The sequence below is a fragment of the Mustela lutreola genome, chromosome 2 (assembly GCF_030435805.1).
Source record: "Mustela lutreola isolate mMusLut2 chromosome 2, mMusLut2.pri, whole genome shotgun sequence".
Lineage (NCBI taxonomy): Eukaryota > Metazoa > Chordata > Mammalia > Carnivora > Mustelidae > Mustela > Mustela lutreola.
In genome coordinates this window covers 128,857,304-128,866,398 of record NC_081291.1, presented here as the reverse complement: position 1 = coordinate 128,866,398, position 9,095 = coordinate 128,857,304, and the positions used below count along the sequence as shown (strand labels likewise).

The following is a 9,095-nucleotide window of genomic DNA, read 5'->3' as shown; positions in this document are numbered from 1 at the left end:
TGGCAAAAACTTCAAAAAGAAACTGTCAAGTGCAAGGAAAGTAGAGACCAGATTAATAAAATTTTAGTCTGGTAAATTTTGCTATTCGATACTGCTAATGCAGGTGCCAAAATCAAAAGTATAATTTACTTGTCTCATTGACTAATATGTTGTATTTCTTGTTTCTGGAAGTGTCATGTAATCTAAGAGAAAACAGAAAATATCAGCTGTATTCAGTTTGGTCATGGAGACAATGAGGAAGCATGAAGTAAGCCTATTTATGTTGGGTCTACACAGCCAAGACAAAAAGAAAGGAAGCCCTTGTGTAGATAATTCAGACTTTGAGACCCACCAGGCAACAAAAACAGGATTTTAAAAATCATTCAGTGTACTTCAATAAAGTTTATTTTAAATAATATAAAAGATTCATTTGTAACCACCTAATGTAATTCATTTGGGCAAGGATACAAAATCCATTGGATGAAAAGTATTTGGGGAACAGGATATTCATCTGGCCTCAAAGAAGCATCTCATGTATTACTTATTAAGGATACTGGGAAATAGTACTCTTATAAGGGAAAGATGCAACAAATACACACATTCATACACATATAGGCATAAATACATAAGTTTTTTAAAAAGTATATGCTTCTCTGCAACTTGTTTTTCTTGGGAAGTGATACCTGAAAGAATTTCTAAATCCACGAGTATCTCTATAACTAATTTGCAATCTCTACCTTTTTCAGTGACTAGACATGCTGTGGTTGTCAGTATGATGTGACTATCTCAACTGATTCCTCCATTAAGGTACATTTTCTTTTTCCCCTCCAATCTACGACCTGTATGGACAGCAGTATGAAATAAGCATCCTTTCCCGTGCGCTGGTCCTTTATGTCAATGAAATTAACATCTAAGAATGGGTCAAAGTTTGCCCGTGTCTTATATTAATGGAGGTTACCAAATTGCTTTCCAATGGCCTGATAACAGTTTGCAGTATTTCCACAGGAAGTATGAGATTCTTATTCTTCCTTAATCTTATTCCCACCAACAATAGATATTATTGCTCTGTAAGTTTCCCACTTGGATGGAGCAGAAAGTGATATCTCATCGATGCTTTAATTTGCTTGCTCTCTCCATGCTTCAGGTTATGCATGTACTTAATTATCTGCCTCCCTCCCTACCTACCTACCTATTAACCATTTGTCTTTGCTCTTCATATTCCTTGGATTGTTTGCCATTTTCTTGTTAACAATTAAGATTACCTTGGGGTATTTGGGGGGTTTGTTTTATTTATTTATTTATTTATTTATTTATTTGAGAGAGAGAGTGAGAGAGCAGGGGGAGGGACAGAGGGAAAGGGAGAGAAGCAGAGAAGCAGACTCCCCACCGACCATGGAGGCCGTGGGTTTAATCCCACAACCCTGAGATCAGGACCAGAGCTAAAATCAAGAGTCAGAAGCTTAATGGACTGAGCCACCCACGGCCCGTAAGATTACCTTGTGTTATCAGAAATATTCATGCTTTGTCACCTGCTGACAATTTTCTTCAAGTATATTATTTTCTCAGTTCGTATCATTTATGGCATCTTTGTTTATAAAAGTTTATAATTTTCTGTATACATACATGTTGCTATAACATAAAGAAATATACTTTAGGAGTGTCTATGTTAGTTAACAATGCCTCCACACCCACTGAGGGAGAAAAATGATTTTACAGTTTTTGTATGTAAGTTCTTTGCTTTCCTTATCAAATGTATTTCTAAGTTTTTCATTTTTTATAGTAGTTTTGTTGGGGCATAACATATATACCCTAAATAACCCAATGTAAATATATAATTCAATATTTTTAGTGACTTTATATAATTGTACAATCCTTACCACTCTCCATTTCTAGAACATTTCTACCACCCCAAAATGTTGCTTCTGCCCATTCAGTTAATTGCTTCTTTCATCTCAGCCCTTGGCAACCACTGATCTTTCTGACTATAGATTTGCCTTTTCTGGAACTTTCATATAAACAGAATCATACAATATGTGGTTCTTTTGTTTCTGGCTTCATTTTCTTTGTTTAATGTTATGAGGTGATACTAGTTTCCTGAGGCTCCCATAACAAGTGACTACCAACCAGGTAGGTTCAAACAACAGAAATCTACTGTCTCACAGTTCTGGAGGCCAGAGTTCAAAGTCCAGGTATGGACAGTGCTACATTCCCTCTGGAGGCTCAACAGGAGAGTCTTGCTCTGCCTCTCACAGCTTCTGGTGGCCACCAGCATTCCTGGGCATTCTTGGCTTGCAGCCACATCCCTCCAGCCTCTGTCTCAGTCTTTTTATCTCCTTCTGCATGCACCTGTGTCTTCTCCTCTTCTGTCTTTAGATCTCCTCTGTCTTTCTCTTATAAGGACACGGATCCCTTGTCATTGGATTCAGGGCCCACTTGCATAAAGGATGTGCTCTTCATCGGAAGCTCCGTAACTGAATTACATCTGCAGAGACCCCTTTTCCAAATAAAGTAATATCCACAGGTTTCAGAAATAAGGATTAGGACAGTCTTTTGGAGAGGCTGCGGTTCAACTCACTACAGAAGTTCATCCATGTTGTAGAACCTATTCATGCTTCATTCCTTTTTATTGCCAAATAACATTCCATTGTACAGATGAACCATAGTTTGTATTTACTCTTCTAATTGACGTTTGGACTGTTTCTGCTTTTGGCTCTTATTATGAGCAATGCTGCTGTGAACATTCATGTGCAAGTTTTTGTGTGGACGCGTTTTCAATCCTCTTGGCTCTATAGAAGTGGAATTGCTGAGACCTACAGTTACTGTATGTTTAATCTTCTCAGATATTGCCAAACTATTTTCCCTAGTGACTATACCATTTTCCATTCTCGTCATCAATTTATGAGGCTTCCAGTTTCTATCTACCTACCAAGGTATCTATGGACCATCTGTCTTTGCTCTTCATATTCTTTGCCTGATTTTCTTTTGGATTGTTTTCCATTTTGTTGTTAACATCTAAGACTACCTTGGGGTATTTGGGGGTGGGTTTTGTTTGTTTGTCTGCTTGTTTTTTAGATTTATTTGTTTATTTGAGAGGAAAAAAAAGAAAGAAAGTGAGCAGGGGGAGGGGCAGAGGGAAAGGGAGAGAAGCAGACTCCCCACTGAGCACAGAGGAAGTGGGCTCAGCCCCACCACCATAGCATCTCCAGCATTTCATATTGGCTGTCTTTTTATTACAGTCATTTTAGTGGGTTCGAAGTGGCAGCTCATTGTTACGGTTTTAATCTATGTATTTCCTAGCTCTGTTCACTTAGAGAACCTGAAAGCACTGATATTTCAATAGTAATCAGCCATACCTCGTACCCCGATCTTGGCTTGTAAATAAATTTTCTTTTAAAGCAAATCAACCTTTCTGGGGCCTCTGGGTGGCTTAGTCAGTTACATGTCAACCTCTTGTTTTCAGCTCAGGTCATCATCCCAAGGTCATGAGATTGAACCTACAACAGGCTCCTCACAGGTATGGAGCCTGCTTAAGATTCTCTCTCTCAAAAAAAAAAAAAAAAAAAAGATTCTCTCTCTCCCTCTGCCCCTCCTCTTTCTCTCTCTCTCCTTCTCCCTCTCTCCCCTTCCCCTTTCTCCCCCCCACCCAAAAAAAAAAGAATGGAAAGGAAAGGAAAGAAAAGAAGAGAAAAAGAAAAAGAAAAGATATGTACTGGGTCACCTGGTTAGCTCAGTTGATTAGTCTGACTTTGACTCAGGTCATGATCTCAGGGTGGTGAGATTGAGTCCTGCATTGGGCTCTGCACTCAGTGGGGAGTCACTTGTCCATCTGCCCCTCCCCTGATCGTTTTTTCTCTCTCTCACTCACTCTCAAATAAATATAATCTTAAAAAAAAAAAAAAGAAATAGGTACTTATCAATTCCAATGTAGTTAAGGTATTTTTACCACTTTTAGCTATTTCTAAATTTACCAAATTATGATCAGAAAACCATAATTAGGTGCTCCTTAAGGAAACGCACGTAGTAATTTTTAGAAATCTTCCATGGAATATAAAAAACGGATATTCTATATTGGAAGAATTTAAACGTCCTCTCTGAATCTGTATACAGGTAATTCTCATTATTCCTGGTGCAGTAACTATGTCCTCTAAAGTCACTGCGAACACTGAACCATTGCTTCTAGGGGAAACACAGGGTTAGAGTCCTGTGAGCTTCTGGTTACAATATTTTCATCAACTAATTAATATGAAACTTTCCTATATACATGTTTCTGTTTAAAGACAGATTATTTAATATATTTATTTCATATTGATGGTTCATTAAGATTGAATTCACAGCCAACCCATGCCAGAATGAAATGCATCTCCTATGTGTATTACCTCCATAAGAGCGCATTCTAGCTCTCTTGTGCTTAGGACAGTAGACATCACTTCGGCGCTACACTTGGCAGCCGTTTTAAACAGTGAAACCACCAACCAACAGCATAAAAGTGCGAAAAATATGACACACAATATCCTGGGGAAATGATGCTTGCTTAAAATACGAGAGCTGAAACGAGAAGGCAGAGTGTTACCTTGTTTGACTTGAGCTGGGAATGTGACCTTCGGGCACCTCAGATTTTCTGCTGCCCTGCCCCATGTCTGTGAATGAATGCAAAGGAGCCACAAATACTGATTTGACAGCTGCAGATGCATTTTAGCGAGAGGGCAAATCCACAAATGCAGAATCTACAAATAACAGAGATGATCCTATCTATAGAAAACAAGCATAATGATTCTATTATTTAATTCCTCTATGTTTTTGTCTGTTTGTCTACTTCTGTCTATCTCTGTCTATCAGAACTAGCCAATCCTGATATTCCAAGTCTTTTAGGTATTGACTTAAGTACTTCTTGCTTATATAAGCTATTATCTTGCATTTCTAATGGTTTTTTTTTTTAAGATTTTATTTATTTATTTGACAGACAGAAAGGCAGACAGAGAGAGAGGAGGAAGCAGGCTCCCTGCTGAGCAGAGAGCCCAATGCGGAACTCGATCCCAGGATCCTTGGATCATGACCTGAGCCGAAGGCAGAGACTTTAACCCACTGAGCCACCCAGGCACCCCTGCATTTCTAATATTTTTTAAATGTGTTTAGCTGCTCTGTTGTTTCATGCATAAAAACTTCGCACTGTTTTCTTCATAAATTATGACTTTTATCGTTACATAAGGTCCCTCTTTTTTTATGTTCAGAGATTTTATTTATTTATTTATTTATTTATTTATTAAGTTTTTATTTATTTATTTGACAGAGAGAGCAAAGCAAGGGGAACAGGACAGGGAGAAGCAGACTCCCCACAGAGTCAGGAAGCCAATGCAGGGCTCGATCCCAGGATCCTGGGATCATGACCTGAGCCGAAGGGAGACACTCAACTGACTGAGCCACCCAGGTGCCCCATGTTTAGAGATTTTAAACCTAAATTCCATGTTCCATAGTATTAATATTATGACACCTGCTTTGAGAATTTGCTCTCCTTTTGCATTGTTAATGGTTACTTGCCTTTCCCAGCCCTCATAGAAAATCAAACCAATATTTCCCTAGTATTGCATGAGAAAAAGACACCAACTTTCCCCACATTGGTTTTAGTACCCCACCAACACTCCCCCACCCACAACCCACAACTAGAAGAAAATTTTGTTCACTGCAATTTCCTCCTCGCTCACCTCCCAAGAGATAAAGCTTTCGGGATATTTGTGCTTCCTTCCTCTTCAGGTCCCTACTCCCAATTCTTTAGTTTCGCTGAGGTCGTTCAGTTCTTTAAATCCAAGATTATTATTAGAAGTTTCCTTTTTAGTACACTTCCCTATTTCTAGGATCTTTATTTAGTTCTTACCTTACATGTTCCCACTCTATCCTTGTTCGCCTGTTTTAAAGTAGGTATCACAAACTCATCCCTAACTATAGCCTTCTCTCCTGGTCAAGTCTGTTTTATTTTGGGGGTTTTTAATTTTTTATTTATTTAATTTGTTTTGTTTGTTTGTTTGTTTGTTTTAAGATTTTATTTATTTGACAGAGAGAGAGAGCACAAGTAGGCACAGAGGCAGGCAGAGGGAGAGAGAGAAGCAGGCTCTCCGCCTAGCAGAGAGCCCAACGCGGGGCTCGACCCCAGGACCCTGGAATCATGACCCAAGCCAAAGGCAGCCACCCAACCAACTGAGCCACCCAGGTGCCCCATGTTTGGGTTTTGTTTTTTTTTTTTTTCTATTAATAAAGTCTTTCTTTAGTATTTTTCCCAGATGAGTAATGAGATGTGTGACTTCTCTGAATTCATGCATATCCTCAAACATCTTTCTGGTACCCTAACAGTGAGATATATTTTTAAGTTGAAAATGCCCTCCATTGTCTTTCAGCTTCCAGTGTTGCAAAGGAGAATTTCAGGGACAGTCTAATATTTTTGTTCTATAAATGACTTACAAGCTTCTACACAGAAAGAGTGAGATTTTCCACTTTATCTTTGGACTCCAAAAGTTTTACCAGAATATTCCTACCCATTTATGTGTGTGTATATATACATATAAATAAATATTATGAATATACACATATAGATAAATATTTATAGATAAATATGTAGGAATGTCCAGATATGTCTACATAAATAAATCAATTGTCATAAATATCATTCCTGCCTGAACCTTGGGGTCCTTTCTTCAATCTAGAGAAATCTTTTTTGTATGTTTCTTTCTGTTTTGCTTACATATGTCTTCTCCTTCATGTGCATCATTTTCTCTTTCAGGACGCCAGATAGTCTCATGTCAACTTTCTTAAACCTCTCTTTCATCTCTATCTTCATGATTTGCTGCTTTTTTTTTTTTTCCTTTCTAAGCTTTATAATATTTCTTGCATCCGCTTTCTAGGAGATCAGTTGGATTCCAATAGTTAGCCATTTTCTTCACCAGTGGTTCTGAATTTATAAATCAGGTTTTTGTTGTTTTTACATCCAGAAAGCCTATTCTGTGTACCCCTGTATCTTGGTAGGCATGTATATTACCTTTTCCATTCAAGTTTAAGTTATGCTGCCTGCCCTTCAGGAAGTCTAAATCATAGAGAGCCCGTTCTGGACATTCAGTTTGCTCTTCTTTCCCTGGCTGCTTGGTCTCAAGTGATCTGCTCATGAAGGCTCAGCTTCAGCTGCTGGAGCATATCATACGGTGACATTTCAGTGAACGGTGGCCTGCTTGGAACCATCTGCCCTTGAGGACCTCCCACATGGTGACATCAGGTATGTGTCAGCGACCTGTGAAGGCAGCAGAAGGAAAACTGGTTGCTCCCCATTTTATGGTTTCCCAGGAGAGATGACTTGGTCTACCTGTCTAGCTCCACCTGGAAGCCAGAAAGAATGTGCACATTCCCCTGGGCTGGGAGACTCTCTCATGCCTAACTTCACCAATTGTATTCTTTTGCTGATGTGTATTTTCTTATTTTTCTACAATTTTATTTGTAGGTTTTTGAAAAAAGAAAAATTTAATCTGAAATGCTACTGCCCTTTCTCTACTTTTAAGCTCTTGTATTCCTTACGAAGAGACGGTACTAAAATTCCTCTACTACCAATTTATAGATAGGGAAGTTAAGGAGGGGCAGAAAGTGTTTCTGGGGGAGGAAGAGTTTCTGTTTGACATGAGGAGATATACTTAACAACTGAGAAATGTTGAAGTTACATTAAGCCTCGGCAATATATTTGTTTCACATGTACATTGAAGAAAGATCGGATGTAGAATTTGGAAGCAAAAGCCTAGAGTGCACCTATAACTCACAAGAGAGGTGTTTTTATTGAAAAATATATGAAAATGATTATTGCCATGCTTAGAAGTTTAATGTATTTAGTTATTTATTTTTAAAAGATTTATTTATTTATTTGGCAGACAGAGATCACAAGTAAACAGAGAGGCAGGCAGAGAGAGGAAGGGAAGCAGGCTCCCTGCTGAGCAGATAGCCGGGTGCAGGGCTCTATTCCAGGACCCTGAGATCATGACCTGAGCTGAAGGCAGAGGCTTTAACCCACTGAGCCTCTCAAGCACCCTATAAGTTTTATTTTTTAATATATGAATTATCATTTTAAATTACTTTTTGAAAAAAAACAAAGCATAGAGAGGTTGTTTTGCTAAATGATGGTTCTGCCTACAACTTTGTTAAGAACATCAAATTTTATAGGCTCCAAGAAGTACTGGACCTTAGAGAAAACATGCAGTATTTTTCTTCTTTTCTCTCTCTCTTTTTTTAATTTTTCTTTTCTTTTCTTTTCTTTTTTAACTAAGGTGAGATTCATACAACATGAAATTAACCACTTTATTTAAGATTTTATTATTTTTAAGTAATCTCCACAACCAGCATGAAGCTTGAATTTACAGCTCCGAGATCAAGAGTCACACATTCTATGGACTGACCCCTCCAGATGCCCCTGAAATTAACTATTTTAAAGTGAACAATTCAGTGACATTAAATTCATTTACAGTTGGGTAACAACCACCTCCGTCTACTTCCAAACCATTTTTATCACCCCAGAATGAAACTCTGTAACCATTAAGCAGTTATTCCCTAATCTCTCCTTCCCTCAGCCCCTGGCAACTACCAATCTGACCTCTTTCTTGTTGGATTTACCTATTCTGAATACTTCATAAAAAGGGAATCATACAACATTTAACTTCTGTGTCTGGTTTCTTTCACTTAGCATGTTTTCAAGATACTTCCCCATTGTAGCATCAATCAGAACCTCATTCCTGGGGCGCCTGGGTGGCTCAGTGGGTTAAGCTGCTGCCTTCAGCTCAGGTCATGATCTCAGGGTCCTGGGATCAAGTCCCGCATCGGGCTCTCTGCTTAGCAGGGAGCCTGCTTCTCTCTCTCTCTCTCTCTCTTTCTGCCTGCCTCTCCATCTACTTGTGATCTCTCTCTGTCAAATAAATAAATAAAATCTTTTTTTTTTTTAAGATTTTATTTATTTGACAGAGAGAGAGAAATCACAAGTAGGCAGAGAGGCAGGCAGAGAGAGGGGAGAAAGCAGGCTCCCTGCGGAGCAGAGAGCCCGACGCGGGGCTCTATCCCAGGACCCTGGGATCATGACCCGAACCGAAGGCAGAGGCTTTAAC

The 9,095-nt window shown here is 38.8% G+C and overlaps 1 long non-coding RNA gene across 2 annotated transcripts; it reads left to right on the top strand.

Annotated features, from left to right (window-relative positions):
- The first annotated feature begins 723 nt into the window (after nt 1–723).
- Nucleotides 724–8,653, top strand: LOC131825876 (uncharacterized). 2 transcript variants are annotated; one of them, XR_009351353.1, is made up of 3 exons: nt 724–786; nt 7,116–7,234; nt 8,325–8,653. It is a non-coding gene; the product is annotated as an uncharacterized LOC131825876 (long non-coding RNA). The 2 variants fall into 2 exon arrangements; XR_009351352.1 differs by lacking the exon at nt 724–786 and adding an exon at nt 5,907–6,181.
- The last annotated feature ends 442 nt before the right edge of the window (nt 8,654–9,095 follow it).